Source organism: Lissotriton vulgaris, chromosome 7, assembly GCF_964263255.1.
Source record: "Lissotriton vulgaris chromosome 7, aLisVul1.2, whole genome shotgun sequence".
In the NCBI taxonomy this organism is placed as follows: Eukaryota; Metazoa; Chordata; class Amphibia; order Caudata; family Salamandridae; genus Lissotriton; species Lissotriton vulgaris.
Genome location: NC_141695.1, coordinates 591,418,391 through 591,435,617, shown reverse-complemented (window position 1 = coordinate 591,435,617; position 17,227 = coordinate 591,418,391).

Here is a 17,227-nt window from a genome sequence, read left to right as displayed (position 1 = left end):
GGGCGTCCATTAACTAAACCATGAAACTTAATCTGAATGGATACAATTAGATCAAATCTCACATAAAAAAAATCCAAATGACACCAGAGCTTCGTTAAAATGGTAAAATGGCTACAGAGCTTTAGGGAAAGGAGAAATGCATTTTCGGCTGTATATATCAGCTCACTGCTCCGGAACCAACTTTCTAGGGGGGGGGAGGGGATGCACACAATCTATTCTATCACGTTTGATTTCAATTCCTGGATAGATGCCCTTTTGCACTCCTGCCCAGAACTGCAAATGGGCAGCCAGAACAACACCTGAACACCGGGCTAGAAAAGGTAATGTGCACCAACAGAATTTACTTAGCAAACTCTATAAACAGCTACCTTTACGTAATACACTTTTTGAATTTTAAAGACTTTCTGAAAGTTGCATCTATCCAGCTTTCAGTTTTCCCCTGTCAGAATCGCATTTTAATTTTTCATAAAATAATGTTTTCAATTCCAACATCTGCACCAGCTTTGGAACAAAGAAGGAGAGCACCTGTTATTTCATCATCTATATTTGAGGGATATCACATACCCAGCATCCACATGCCTTTGTGCCGTATCCTGCCGAGAGAGATCCACCCACTGCAATTCTGTATGTCAACCAGCCCAGCCACACCGACTCAGTGTTAGACTCTTGCAGACCCACTCAGGCCCGTAGCCAGAAGTTAAAGAGTGGAAGGTATGGCGCTTGGACGCCTCCGGGCAACTATTTTGCGCTCTATAAAAAGCATTTTCATTTCATTTCATTCATTTCATGGCCCCACATAATAACAAAAGGTGGTTCTGACGGGAAGTAATGGTTTCTATCCGCAGAATCGATTTAGAAAAATCTTGAATTTTGGTGATATTTGAAAACAGACAGTTTATTTTCATTCTGTACATTTCGCTACGAGGGCGTTTGGAGGATGTGAGTGACAAATAGCAAACAGTGGGCTGTGGATATTCCGTAAGGTTACTGAAAATATTGGCGCCCAGTCTTACAACTTGAGCACCTTAGCTAACAAGCTTACACAAAACAGAATACGATTTAAATCCAGTTATACAGGACAATTGAGGGTTCCTCACAAGTTGCATAGAACGTATTAGAATTAAAGAGATCACATTAACCAAAAGGGGATCTAATCTAATAATATGGTTTTACTGTAGATTTGGGGTTATTTCCATAAATGTTTGAGCGAAATAATGGCAAATGGCATGTGGTTCAATTAAATAGGATTTAAGGATTTTATTAAAGATAACCTCGCAGTTAGGGTTGCTCTTGGTCCACTAAGCAATGGTAGGGGTTATGCAAGATAATCTCTCTTAAGAGTGGGAGTAGTGCATTTGAAAGCTTTTGTGACCAAAAGCATCAGTGTAATATGACTGGATTTTAATGTTAACACAATAAAACAATTGAACTTAATAAACATAAATGGTTTCAACTGATACACATCGATGTCATCACTGTGGGACCTAGTGGATATGCTTCTATTCAATCGGTGTCCACTAACAATCCTCAGAAAATCCGACCATCACCATATTTCAGTAATCAATCAGCTCCACAAATCGTTGCCAATATGTTCCAATTACTAAAATGTTAAGCCTGAAAGAATGTATGTACCCTATCAATAAACAGCAACGCTGAGAAAGATAGACACCCCCTCCCCCAAAAAAATGGCAACCATTGTGGACTGCTTCTTTTTATGCTTTCAGACCACTTTGTCCTTAATTTTCGCTCACTGATGCTCTTGCAGATTTGAAAGATCACCAAAAAGTACTCCCTTCCAAACACATCCCCTTTGTGCTCTAGATATAAATAACAGACATTAATGGAGATTGCATGAGATAGAACCGAGTAAGGCAGTCTTTATGAGAGCAGCGAAAACAGCAAATGTTGAAACTCAGAATAGTGGTGTCTGTTGATGTTTTGAAGTGCAGATCATTGCACTAGGCAAGCAAACAACGTTTGTAATCCTCACTCTGTTCATGGTATTTAGAGAGTTGAGGGTTATGCTAGATAATGTCTCTGAAAAGTGGGAAAGTACAAATGTCAGGCATCTCACAATTTCATACATACACAACAGAGCCACATGTTTTACAGGGTCACACACAGTGCTACTAATTTACAGAGCTCTTACAGGTTTGGAGAGCACATTGTAAACAAAAACAAGACAAGCTAGTAACAGTCCTTACTTCGGAAGAAGTGAAACTGTTTCTTCCAGAAAGCGACCTCATACTCTTGCACCTGGACAGTAGTAATACCTTGTTCCATTGCTTCCGAGATGCCACACTGGCACTCCTTACACGCATCGACATTCTGCAGCACACCTCATCCACAGCCTGAAGAAATATGATCACATCAACTACACGATGATGAAACTGCATTGGCTCCGTTTGTGGACCTGCAACATCTTTATAACTAGCTGCATATTTTACAAAGTTATCACAACCGACACCCCCACTAATTTTGCAGACCAATTCGCCATCTCCAGTGGTTCTCATCCACTGGCAGCCCAGACATGACCAGACAGCAGGCTAAGAAGTGTAAAAAAAAAAAAATCAGCAAGGCTTTTCCATCTATGCACCCAGGATGTGGAAACAGATAGGGCCAGATGTAGGTGGCCAAATACCGGTCGGTAACGGCCGATTTCGGCCGTTACCGACCGGTATTTGGAGTTTGAGATGTAGGGGGCCTAAATATTACTGATTCGGTTAATTTACAGAATCAGTAAATTTACAGATTCTGTAAAATACCGAATCAGTAAATTTACCGAATCGGTAAATCTAGATGTAGGAGGCACTGAAAACAGTGCCACAGGCCCTTAAGAATTCGTTTTTTACCACGAAATAATATTTAGTGTTAAATAACGAATTCCAGTGTACATGCACATCTTTGCATGTACACCTGTGCCATGTGACAAACATATATGCCCTTAGGCACAAGCCAGAATCAGGGGTGCAACAGGGTGTCAAAGTGACACCCTGTCCCCCTTGACAATTCGGTAATTTTACCGAATCGGTATTTACCGATTCGGTAATTGCCATTGATTCCTATGGGCCTCAAGGCCTTAGGAATCAATGACAATTACCGAATCGGTAATTACCGAATCTTAACGATTCGGTAAATGTTACCGGATATTTACCTACATGGCATTTACCGATTTGTAAATACCGAATCAGTAAAATTCGGTATTTACGAATCGGTAAATGCCATTTACCTACATCTGGCCCATAGTCTTTCCCTCCCAAACCTCTGCAACGCTGCTTCCATTTAGGAAGGAGTTGAAGACTCGCCTCTAAAAAGAACATTACATCACAATACCTTAACAATCCACAACCAAACTACAACTCCTATCTCTCTTTGACTTTATGCTTGTCTTTGGTCCCTGACAGTGCTTTACTGCTGTTGGCTAGGTTTGCGCTACAGAACTATCATACACATACATACATATAGGTTACATCAATCTGTCAGTCTATGTTTTCAGACTGCAGCAGTGATGGTCAGTTAAGTATTAGCTTTAAATATATCACTGACAATGCTAACATTTTGTCCCCAAACCTCCATCGTACAGTTTATAAAAAATGTGCACACTTTTACTATTAAATGCATGTTTTTCATTATAGGAAAATACATTGACTGAAGGAAGAAAGAAAAGTGAATTAGACACAAAGGCAGAGAGAGCTACAGGTAGATAATAGATGTTGCAGTGAGAGCTGTATAAAGAAATGCAAGGTAGAGAGCTGTGAAAAAAGAGGGACAAATGAAAAGAGGCATTTAGAAAGACAGGTCAGGTAAAGAGAGTGGTGAGTGAGAGAAGGGAAGAAAGGAAACGTGTTAAGGACAGAAAGTGAGATGAGCTGTTGAGATAAAAGAGTTAAAGTAGGGAGACATAGGTGAGGCACAGAAAGAGTGGAGAGGTTGATATGCTAGGAAGAGAGAGTGAGAGAAACAGAGGGTGAGAAATAGACGGTGTTGTGTGATAATGAAAGAAGTAGAGGCATGTGAGTAATAGCAGTGTACAAAGAAGGCGGCGGTGAGGTAGGGAGGGATGGTAAACTGAAAGAGAGAAGAGGTGCAGAGACAGATGAAGCAAAGAGAAGGTACTTATAGAGAAAATAGATAGAAAAGAAATAAAGAGTTAAGTATTGAGGGAACAGGACTAGGAAGAGATAGAGAAGAGGTGGAAAAGCTTGGGTAGCAAACAAATGGTGAGAAGTTTGGTAGAGTTAAATGGGTGGGAAAGCAAGAGGGTTAAGAGTGAGGTCAAAAGAGGTTTCATATATAGAGAGACAGAGAGCGACAGAGGTGAGGTAAAGAGAATGAGATGGTTGAGAGAGACTGCAAGCAAATTGAGGAGAGACACAGGATGTGAGATGGAAACAGAACAGTACGTGCAGCGAGCTAGATGAGGTTGACAGTTGAGTAATACAGACGGGTAAGGAGATAGAGCTGTAGAGGTTGGGATAGCAATTGGGGGAGGGATAGAGGTGAGGTCATGAGAGAGAGGTAGACAGATGTGGGATACAAGTGCATTGATAGGGAGGTTGGGTAAATCTAGGGAATGGGGAGAGTTCAAATAGAGTGAGAGCTGTGATACGTACATAAAGTTGTAGAGATTGGTACAGAGGTAAAGGGAGAGTGATGAGACAGAAGAGGTGAGATGAGGATTGAAAGAGACAGTTTATTTAATTGCTAGGAAATGCCTCAGAGCATGAGGGTTAAGGTTGGGCAGGACTGTGTTTGTTTGCCTGTGTTTTGGAGTGTTTGTATATTTGTTGTTCAACATCAAGCATAAAACCCCTCTCATTGACAGCAAAGACTTCACCTCCCATCCATAACAAGTGTTAGATTTTAACAGAGAAGAACATTTAGCTTGAGGTGTTTGTGCGATCGAAATCCAAAGAATGGCAGAGGGACCTCTAACTGTAAACTAAAACTTCCCTATAACAGCAGGCCATTCTTTCAAAACAATGGCTAGTAAAGGTTTGAAAATACCACTTCCAGCTCCAGAATGAATTGAGTTGGTATAGTGAATATTAACAGAGCCACACACAAGGAGCCACACAGGCACACACTGATAACACTATACGTGGACGGGGGCCTCTATATGTTAGTCTGCCTGTATGGCTGGTAATGCTGACTATGTATACTGCATGTAGGGCTAAGTGCATGGATGCCTATATGTTTACTGTTCTGTCTGGATGGGTGTCTATATGCCTGTGTGTATAGTTGCCCATATGGTTTTTTGTCTGTGTGTGTGAGTGCTGTACTAACTCATGTCACTAGAGATGCAATTAGCTGTATGCAGTTTTGTAGGCTCTCAATGTGTATGGGTTCCCATATGCTGTGTTTTTCTATGTAAATTTATTGTACAAGCTGGACCTCGTGGCTTTGTCACGCTGTTTCCATTATGGGGAAAGAACAGTGCAACTGGTGTACTCTTCTTGACTCTTCTTTCTTACACATTTAAAAACATAAATGCAAACGTTTTGTTCATGGTACACTCACTTCTCATGATTTCAACAAGGCCTGAATTTCTCCTTGGATGGGGTGCCGCAGACTGAAAAAAATGCTGTGGAGGAAGCTTCAGGAAAGGCAACATGGAAAGTCCATAAGGATTTAGGTTGAGAAGGCAGACAGATTAAGAAAGAAGGCCAACTCACTGAGTGATGTCTTCTTCCTGCATGTCATTCTTTAAATGATCACCTGTAGATAGGCTCTGGTCAAATGTTTACGGAGGCTCCATGCGAGATAACGAGGTAGAATTTAGAGATATCAGGTGCAGCTCTTAGTCAAACTGGCATAGCATAATGAGCGGAGGCCTGGGCCCCTACCCACCAGACTGGCTGAGACCCTACTGCTGCCCCCAGGATGACACTATTTTATGCCCAGACGTGGGTCCCGTGCTCACTAAGCCACTGGAGTCAAGCTATCCTGGCTAAAGACGGCTGATAGCCAGAAACCGGTCCTAGGATGCTTGATTCCGGTCCAGGGAAGACATGGCTTGGCAGTTCGGGCTGGACTGTTCCCATGAGGCACAGGGTCAAGACTGATTTGCATATGACCATGTCTGAACTGGGGTGGCTTGGTGAGCAAAATAACGATGGATTATACCCAGATCTGTGACTGGGGGTGAGTGTTTTGCCATTGTGCAACATTCCATCCATCATCTTGTGTGCTTTGCTGCTTCTTCCAGCCTTGCCTTCTCTTTTCATGTGCAGATTTCATTTTGGATTTGGGACTATTAATCTGGTCTCCCATGAAGTCTGCAGTGGTGCTGGAACAACTAAAATGCTCCATCTGCCTACTCTTTTTTTCCAAAATGTTCTCTTTGGGGAGAACCAATGCTTTAAATGCAGGTACTCACCAAATTGAGATGTGGACTAGAGGGCGGGGCTTGGGGTGTGGCTATGGGACAGAGCTATGGGCAGCGCAAAGGGATCTGGCCAGGGGCACAATTTAAGCATTCATGCACGCAGACAGGGCATTCAGAACATGTTTTTTAGAAACATTAGTTGTTACCCTCATTACTAAACCTTGATCCCACGTGCTGTGCTACATTATCGCTATGACCACCTTCCTCCTCAGTCTGGTTGCAAACAAGTGCTGCTGTAGTCTGCTATGCCAGCAGGAAGCTGCCTCTTTGATTTCCTGAGAGTCACAAGATATGCCTGTTAGCAGGCCCTGCGCTCACACCTACAGTGCTATGGACTACACAGAGCCTGAGTGGACACTGCGTCAGGCATCACAGTGGGAGTCTGACCCCTCCCAAACTTCCTGCCAACTCTGAATGAATGCCTACGGGACGCGGCTCAATTTGAACATTGAAAGGGGAGATTAGCACTCGATCGGAGTGACAGGAAAACGGACCACTTGTTCTCAGCTGTGTTGCGCATTTTGTAAATGCCAGTTTCACTGAGCTTGGCTTACATCCCCATCCATGAGTACTGGTACTCTTTGGGCAAAGAGAAGTTTTGGTACACAAGCGCCGAAAATTTAGAAGAGCCGGTGAGTACCGGCCCATTTAAAGCACAGGGGAGAACCCTCCCGCCACCTGAGACCTGTTTATGTCAATTAGGCTTGCACGAGATGTAACACTCATCCTGTAACTTTTACGCCTCACCACTTTTAAATGTCACCAGCCGCCACTGTTATTACAGTTAACTGTTACATAAAGGCACAGGCCAGAAAATATTAAATTAACATTTTCACGAAGTGTTTAATCACAGAGGCTCCCTCTGTCATAGTTGCCAGTTCGATGAGGCTGTTTCGCTACTGAATGATTTCAGTGAAGTTGACACAATGTGCACAGTGTTGTACCACATAACTACACTGTAGGGAAGCTTCAGTGCACCTCTGCTCTGTAACCAGACATATTGGAACAGTTTCTGTGCAACTGTTTACGATCTCAGTGATCTAAGATACAGTCTGCTATTGTGCACGCTGCAAATAGTTATATTTTCCTGGTTCTGCTTGGTCACCAGGAGTGGCCCGTGCAGGTAAGAGCGATTGGGCGGGGGAAATTCGACAGACGACGCCGAAGTGAAATTAAATAATTAATGTTCCCCAGTCGTCTGTCGAATGCCCCTTCCCCCCCCCCCCCCTCACTACAGAGGACAGGGGTCACAAGAACAATGTCAGGGGTCACAGGTGAGAGTTCAGAGGTCACATCAGCGACCTCACATGGCGACCTCTCTGCTCAAGTCCTTATGGCATCTGAAAGACTCCGGACAGTTCCATTGGAATTATAGGATTCTGTGTCATTGACTTGCATAAGTATTACTTTACAGCACTTTCCACATAATGCACCATCTGCGATACAAGTTAAAGCTTCGACAGCCAAATAGCAAAAGCAGAGCATACACAGAGCAGAAAATCTGCAGTTAAGAAGTCAGAGTATGTGTGGGGGAAGATGTACTTTCCTGTCTCTATTTGTGTTCCCCTGCACACATTTTTCCGTGTGCAGAAATCCATTCCTACACCACCTAAACAAGCATTTACAATGCAATGGTTTCGCCTTTGGAAAAGTTTGAGCTATTGGCATTGTAAATGACAAAATTTGTATTTATGTGTTGGTTTTGAAAACAGATAAATAAATGGCATTGTCATTTACATTGCCATTAGCTTAATCTCTCGCAAATGTGAGACCTATTGCATTTCATTTCGCTGCCTGTGCAAGAAAAGTGTGGGGTGCAGGACGAGATACAACAGGATGCATGAATCCAGTGGGGGTGGTGAGCACTGGTCAGGGCTGAGGTGCATTGACGGAGCTGTGTGCAGTGGTGAGCACTGGTCAGGGCTGAGGTGCATTGACTGAGCTGTGTGCAGTGGTGAGCACTGGTCAGGGCTGAGGTGCACTGACTGAGCTGTGTGCAGTGGTGAGCGCTTGATGCTGGTGGTCAGGTCTGAGGTGCTGCCAGCTGTGTGCAGTGGTGAGCACTGGTCAGGGCTAAGGTGCATTGACGGAGCTGTGTGCAGTGGTGAGCACTGGTCAAGGCTGAGGTGCACTGACTGAGCTGTGTGCAGTGGTGAGCGCTTGATGCTGGTGGTCAGGTCTGAGGTGCACTGACAGCTGTGTGCAGTGGTGAACACTGGTCAGGGCTAAGGTGCATTGACGCACCGGTGCACAGTGTGAAGTGCTGCAGCAGTGAACAGTGGAAGGGGTGGGACTGGTATAGTGCAAACACCTTGTGTTTTCAAAACCGAAAAGTGCGACAAAGAAATAGTGCAGTATAGGGAGTGAATTTAAGACTGGTTAAAGGTGTCAACTAGAAAAACAACTTTATTAAACGTTACTTGGCACCTCTACCAGGATTAAAAAGATGAATAAACAGAGGATGGGAAAATGCCTTCAGGAAGTAATTAGGAACCTCAAGGCTTCCCTCCTACCACTGCCAGAGTCCACATCAGGATCACTGTGTCCAGTATGGCGTACATCTAGCTTATGGCAACCCCTCCATCTCCTCAACAAATACTTTCCCGACCAAAGTCAACTAACCTAGACTTAATTTTCTGAGCTGACTCCTCTCTCTCTTGACATTCAAGGATAGTTGGTGACCTGACTGTGTTAGTCACCTTTGTTTTCTCTCCCTCCCCTGCACTGTTTACCTATTTTTCATGTTGTATTTTTTTTATCTCTTTTGCTTCCTTACCGCCTTCCTACTACGTAATGCAATTTCCTTCTGTTTTTTTACAGTGTGTATGTAAAGCGCTCTGATACCCACGGGTCAAGCCAGCGCTACATAAAACTTTTAAAATAAATAAAAATATGACGGTCAGTTGTGGGTGCCACGTTTAAAGCATTGCGTGCAGTCCCACGGGCCCTATCAGGAGTATTGACTCCCAATTGTAAGCAAACATCATGATTAGAACATGGCGGCCAGTCTTGGGTGCCATGCCTGAATCTGTACGTAGTTCCTTACGCAGGACAGTATTGTGTCGCTTTCTACCGTTCTGGGGCATGTATGGCGCCCTAATTTTAAATGCACATCTGGCATAGGACCATCAGTCACAGCTGCCACACCTAGATCATGGAGTCCGGTATGGTAGGCCGCATCGGGAGTATGGTGCCCTGTCCTAACATTCAGGAGCACGGGGCCCAGCTTTCATTGCACATCTGGAGTATGGTGCCACGGACAGGGAGCAGGGCTAGATACCAGGAGCGCTCCTCGAGCCACATATGGACTTGTGCGGTCATGCCTTGAGCTCACATCTGGAGCACTCTGCAGCCAGCGCCTTTAGGAGGAGTAAAGCAGATTAGACACAGTCTGGAACAGAGCTGTCGAGGCGCAGAGACGGGCATTTTCTTAAAGTTGTACACCAGGGAGACAGTGAGCGGGCCTCGGTAAAGAGCGACCTGTGTGTGTCTCTGGGCGTGCAGACATGTTCCGCGATCCTGTGGTGCACGTGGACGTGCACAGCTCAGGAAATAGAACTCAAACAGGCCGGTGACGGGCATTTTACGGACTCCAATAATTAAGTGTGACGGTAAAGCACGCGCTGGAGTGAAATGTTCAGTTCACATGTTGTTGTTTTCGTGTCGCTTATACACGCCTGGGGGAACCGGTAACACATGTTCTTTGGCCAGTGTGTTGTCTGTCCTCTTGTGTGAAAGAGATACACAGGCCAGATCAATGCATTTATTAAATGGAAACATTCAAATAAATATTAGAACAGCGAGGGGCGTTGAAGCAAGCCAAGGAGAAAACACGACGTGCACAGGATGAAACAACCAGACGGCGGAGCCGAGACTCGAAGAAGCTCGTAGCTCGGAATTCAGTGCCTCCAGTGGAAACGAATGTCCTCTAGCAGCATTGGGGGAGGCGGTGGGGGGTTAAGGCCCCTAAGAGGCCACCACGCCTGCTAATATTATGAATGACATTAAACTCTCCAGTGTCCTCCTGTTTCTTCCTTCTCCTGGTCTGCTGGGTCGCACCCCTCCCCCTCCTAATTCGAACATCAAAGCCTCTGCCTGTGTCTGTTTGTGCCCCTCCCATTGCCCGTAATCGCCACCATATTGCCCCCACCCGCTACCAATTAGCCCACTCTCGGACAGCCTAGATAGCTGGTTGTAAACTGTGGCTGTTATCAAACGCTTGAACCCAGGGCTTCTCAGAGGCTGAGCTGCTCGAACCGGGCCGTCCCGGGGGCCGCTGCCCTACCAGATTTGCCCTTGTGTACCCGGGGGCACTACCTGCCTGTGCCTGCGTCTGTCCTGATGGGATGTGGGTGAATTACCTGCTTTCTGCCCCCTGTCTGCTTGGAGGTTGCCCACTGAGCTAAGAACTCACCTCACACGATACCCCAGATGCGAACTTCGGAACTGCACACTTGACTCCCGATGTACATCTTGAAAGTAGACTCAGTCCCCAGGTGCGCACCTCTGGGCTGCACATTACAGCCGACAGACATCCACAACTGGACACAATACATCAGATATCCGCATCAGAGCTGGACACATCACTCCAGATGTGCATCGGCAAACTGGACACAACACTCCAGATGTGCATCTTAGGACTGGACGTGACTCTCCGGATATGCCCTTTGGAACTGGCCACACCACAACACGATGTGCGCCTTGGGAGTGGATACAATTACAGATGTGCACTTCATAACTGGGCCAATACTTTAGGTGGCCTCCACTCCTGGATGCAATACTAAAGACGAGGAACTCGAAAACGACGCTGTGCTCCAAAATGGGCAAACCACTGTCCACGTGCACCACCTAACCAGGCACTGCATTCCAGATGTTTAACAGGGGGGGGGGGGCACAATAGTCGACACGCGGCTGACAGTGCTAGATCCAATACTCCACCTCGAACTGGACAGAACAGCACACATGTGGCCCCGAAAACTTGATACGAGTGGAATACTCATCAATATTGTGTACAGAGTAACAACCCCCCTCCCACCCTTTCCCAAATCTGTTAACAGAAACACCCTTCCTGCTCTCCTGGTGGTTTAGGAACGCATGGACCCACACTGACGTCAGCACATACCTTGTGTTATGCTATACTGTACACATTTTGGTTTTAAGTGATAATAGACCACGTATATAGTGCCCACCACAAAAGTGAACCACCTCTAACCGCTACAACACCCTGTATTACCTATCTCAGTTGTTTTTACTTCCCCTTAAGGCAGAAAGGTTCGGACGACCCTGCTGGAATTACAACTGTGCACACCGGGTTCTATAGATCGTTAAAGCAGATTCTAAACCCACTGAGCTATTTCGCCTCTATGCACACTTGCGCCAGGTCAAAATAACTATTATACTTAAGACAGGTTTAAAATTTAAATACGTCTTTAGACATGTACTGTTTATCAAACGCCCGCACAACGTTGTGGCTTAGGATATCAAAGGTAATACTTCGTAAAACAAAAAAGTACAAATAAAAAAAGTGGAAAAAGTAGAAACCCCAAGACTACGGGCCATTAAAAGAATTTTAAAAATCTGAGCAACAATAAGCGGCTCTCCCCCTTCTAAAAAACACCTTCCAGGAACGACTACAAACAAAACACTCACATGAAACAAACACCTCATAACATAATGCATATCGACATATAGAAGCGCACCTGGATTAGGAGCAAGCCCCATAGGGGCAGTAGGGCCGCCCTCCTCAGCTTCATGTCTGCTTCACTTGGAGACCCGGCGCCGCCAACTCGCGCGGCCAAAAGTTTTCTCGAGCAGCTCTTCTTCGTAGGCGGCGGGGGTGTCCCACGACCAACTGAAGGGCCAAACACCCTTCTTCCGAAGAGTCCACCCTATAGGTTGTCTGAAGAGGAAATCGAATTCTTGAGCGCCCAGGCGGGTTTCTATGCGCTGTGGTAAGGGTAGCCGGACCGATGAGCCGCAACAGGTCGACCCCCACGGCCGGACATACGTCTGAGATGGCCGGACCGGGTCAGGACTCCTCCCAGAGCCGCTGGGGGGAGAGACCTCGCTTGTTTAATAAGATCCCCAAAATCCGTCTCAAGTCTTCCCGGATAAACTGTTCTCCTCCCGAGATCTTCTCGTACCAGAGTCCAGAGGGAGCCTGGGGCAAAACCGGAAACCCGGCAGGGTGGGAGCATCGGCCGGGAGGAAGCAGGGAGTGTACACCCTTGAGCCTTTTTTTTTCAAACAGACAAGATGTGGGCGGGGACGCGCGCGGGCCGCCTGATTGGGCGGTGGATGCGACAGTCGGGGCCTGTTTCCAGGCTCTGATTGAGCGAGGGAGGGTGATGCATCTGTAAGGGTCGGCGTTGGTAATGACAGCACGGAATGAAAAACAAGCGGGAGGGGGAGCAAGGGAGGTGCCGGCAATGCCGGACCAGACACGGGGGCGTTCCCGGCGTCCCGTGACGTCGGCAAAAGCCAAAGAATGTCGGGAACGCCCCCGTGTCTGGTCCGGCATTGACGGACAGGCCCCTCGTCCAATGGCAAGGCTCCGTTTACGGAGCCAGCCAATCAAGGACGAGGGCCGAACAAAAGCCACACTACCGTTCTCAACAGGATTTCGCCTGCGCGGAAAAGCTGCGCAGAGCGCAGCTTCCGCTAGGCGAAACCTAAAAAGGAAGGCGTTGGGCAGCACCTTCCCCGTAGTCATTACTCCACTGATGCCTCCTTGAAGCTGGTATAAGTTTGGAAGTGTAATTGGGGAATGTTCACAAATGTAGGCTTTTGTGAGATTTCACCACAATCGCAATGGAACAGTAATTTGTGTGGCTCAGTAAAGGCAACTGTGAAAATTCAGCTCAACTGAAAGATTTTCCATAGTTGTAATTTGCATCTACTTCCTAAAAAATCTGCAGAAACTAAAATGAGAATCCCATTTCAGGGTTCCGATGACATTTTTTGAGCACATGTTTATGGATTTTCCTCTAACCACCCTCCCCAACACCCCCCCCCCCCTCCTCCCGCCCAAAGAATTATCAATCCACGTGAATTTCCTTAAATCTTCATCTGAAATGCTGTTCAAATCTCAACGGGCTTTAATTAATGAGGAGGACCCTAGTAACAAATCTAGTAAGTGATAAAGCAGTACAGAATCCTGTGAGCTACTAAATTACAGGGTTTGCAACCAATCACTTTTTCCATGTTTCTCATTTTGCGATTCGGAAACGTTTCATTGAACTGCAGAATGGGTTCAAAATGATTACAGATTTGGAATTTGGAAGGGTGTCCCTTCCACGCAACTAATATGTAGCCAACATCTCAATAGCTTGTGCCCGTAACTCCTGTCGCACCGCATTGATCAGCTACTGATTCCCAAGTTGGGTTGGCAACTGACTGGCAAAAGTGATGGGGTCCCTTTTGGGCCCCTTTACCTCTGGAAATCCGGATGGTAACTTCTGAAGGAGTAGGCAGTGGTCCCGGGGGTAATTACCATCTCACAATTAAGTCTTTCAAAATAGTTTTTTTAATGAATGAAGCCCATTTTTTTTTAAGGAAACAAATATGTTTTAATAAAGTTTTCTATTTTGAAATGCAATAACATGGATGCTAATCTGCTGTCCCTTGCAGGTCACCATCCCTGTGATTGTAGACAATTGCAACAGATCACAAATTCCACCCTATCAAATGAATATTAATTAGGAATGTTGTGTTGCTGCCCCCTGCATTCCCTTAGTTGCAGATCGACCTATTAGTACATATAGTACAGGGATTCGCTAGATCAGATTGGATTCACAAAGACGATGCCTAATTTTTGCAAATCCAATTTTAGTACACCTGACTCAGAGTGCTAACATGTGTAATGTAGTCCCCCCCCTCCCCCCCGGAAAAAAAACTAGTGGAAAGCTCAGAGAGCTTCCCTATAATAGTATTTAAAATATGTCAGGCTTTAAGGACCAGTACTGAGGCAAAATTGCTTAGCTAGGCACGGTTGTAACATTCCCCCTACAATAGCTTGAAGTAATCTTAGATAGCGTTAGCCTATTATGCTGGCCTAAAGAACTATTACATGCACCATTACTGTTAAACATTAACACTTACCCAAAGCTTTCATGGAGAGCACTAAAACCTCTCCGTTAAGTGCTCGCCAATCTTATCAAATTACTGTGCCCACAAAGTTAAAAATATGTCATTTGGCAGAAACTCACCTATAATGTCTGGGAGAGCCAATGTGCAGGCCTTGCAAGTAACACAAAGTCCTACAGATGGTTTGGAGTTGCTGTTAGTATCCAGCCCCTGTAACTAGCGTGGCACAGGGGACCAGTTCACATTGCAGGAATGGCCATCAGTTTTCACCATTTAAGAACCAAAACTCACAACTTTCAATTTGACGCAATCAGACAATGAACCAGCTGGTAATGTGTTTCCTGCATTAGGTTGGCGTGTGCAATCTGCTGCTGCACCAAATCAGAGTCACAATGGCCTATAGGGCAATCTGGCAGGTCAGTGTATAGGATGTTTTTTTAGGTTGGCATTACCTAAGTCCGTTTCATTGTACTAAAATAATGTGTATGATATACTTGCTTACAGGGGCTTACAGCCACATCCCTTCACCCATTGGTCTGTTGACATGTCATTCCCATTTTGCTTCTGCCAACTACAGCATACAACATGGGGCAATGGTTCAGCCTACTTAAGCCTCTGGTTAACGTGACTGAGTGACTGCATATTGTTCTTTCACAAGGTGCACATACACACACAAAAAGTTTCCTTTAGTGCAGAGTTGCCTGAGATGATGGTAGGACACATTTAAAGTGAGCACAGGGCACATTCCACCTTTATCAGTTCCTGTCTCCTTCCAATGCTGTTATAAATTCATTTTGAAGTGGACTGCTGCTCTTCACAGAATACCAGATTGTGTTCCATGACTCAGTCTCACCAAGGGTTCTTAGATAAAATCTTTTGCCTAGGAAGAAAACCAAAATTGATGGTGCTTTATTTGCAGCACACTTGTAACAATGTTATTTAAACATAGATGGGCTGTAATTTGGGTTTTAGTATCCGATATTTTATACTGTGACCTCTCTTTCCTTTTATCACTCTTTACATTTATTTGTATTCTTTCCTTTATTCCTTTCTTCATTCCTTGTCTTTTGCCTTCTTTCGATTACTTTTTGGGTGATTTTCTTTTTTCCCCTTCTTTAATTTTTGCCTTCTGTCCTTTCCTTTAATTCGTTCTATTCTTTTAATTGCCCTTCTTTTTCTTTCCTTCAGTTTTATTTCCTTCATCATTATTTCTTTCCTCTCTTTTGCCTTTTCATTCTCTTTTTGCATTCTTTCATTCTTTCTTTCCTTTTTTGCCCGTATTCCCTTTTCTTTCCTTCATTGTACCTTTATATATGGCTACTTTACTTTTTCCATTCCTTCGTTCTCCTTTTTGCCTTCTTTTTTGCTGCCTTTTCTTTCCTTTTCTTGCCCTCGTTCCTGGTTTCATTCTCTCTGCATTCTTTTCCTTCACTTTCCTTCTCCCTATTAGTTTATGATTATGTCAATTACATTTTTCTTCCACCCACTCAAGCATGCATCAAGAAACAAAGTTAGCCCACTTCAGCCATTGACTGACTTCACTATGAGTTAGGGACTGCTGCACGTTCACAAGGAGCACATCCTGAAACCAGGTAGTTTCCTTCAATACCGGGTGCACCATGGTAATGTGTACTTTTCTGAGACCAGCAAAACACTCTTGCAGTAGCCATTGTTTTTTTGGGAGGCTTTAGATTTAATGAAGGCTTGGCAGCTTCCCAAACACTAATGTTTTCCAAAACCATGGCAAACCAAGAATTGTCAAAAGACTAGTGGCCAACACCTAATCTACTGGCTGTGACAATGCTTGTTTCTCTGTAGGACTGGCCTATGGTCTGGTGGGACGGCTTTTACTGTTGATGTCCTTTATATTACCACAAACGTTGCCTGTAGCAAGAACAAATGCATGCAATCTACCATACCTTGCAAAAAACCCATACACTGCGTCTTTATAAGTTCGAAACTGCCCCGATTTGCAAAATGTGGGACCTTTTTTTAGCTATCAAATTCACTAATGATGCCACTTTTATTTTGGTGCCCGGGCCTATTTTCTGTCCGAGTCGGTCCATGCTCAGAAGCGAAAACCAACAGAGATGTACGTTGTGGGGAGGGATATGGATTTTGGTTGTTGTTATTAAACACAGTTAACATTTACAGCAAACGTTTTTTAACTTCTTGTGACATTACACACACGCACAAGAAAAATCTGCCCAAAACAATTTATTTATCAAAAAAATAATTTAACAAATTAAGTTGCCGTATGATTCGCACAAGCTCTGGTAGATTCCTTTGACATTTCCCATTGTATTTGGGCCTCAAGAACTCAGGCCACATGTTCCCTCAGTACAAAAGGGGGGTGGCCTTTGCTTATGCAGACACCTTACTTCCTGCCTGGGATGCCCCTTCTCCGCCAGCCCAACATCAAGTGCTACCTGACACTCTTTGGGAGATGATCCTACGCAACCGGGCAATTTCTTTGACACCCAGCGCTGGTCCAATCTCGCCCACACGTAATGTGCCTGCAGTGAAGTTCCTTCTGCCAGGTCTGGGCATTGTTCGCAGAGTTTTGCTACGCAGAAGTCCACAAAGTTACAAAAGAACTCCACGAAGTTCAGCGAGTGGCAGAGTGTAGTGCAAACTGCAGTTTGTGCTGGTATTCCTGCCACTCAGGTAGAAATTCCACCTGAGCGGCAGCTCGTGAACTTACCTTTCGCGATTGCGAGCGAGAAAAAACTCCACTGCACGTCCTAAAGCTGA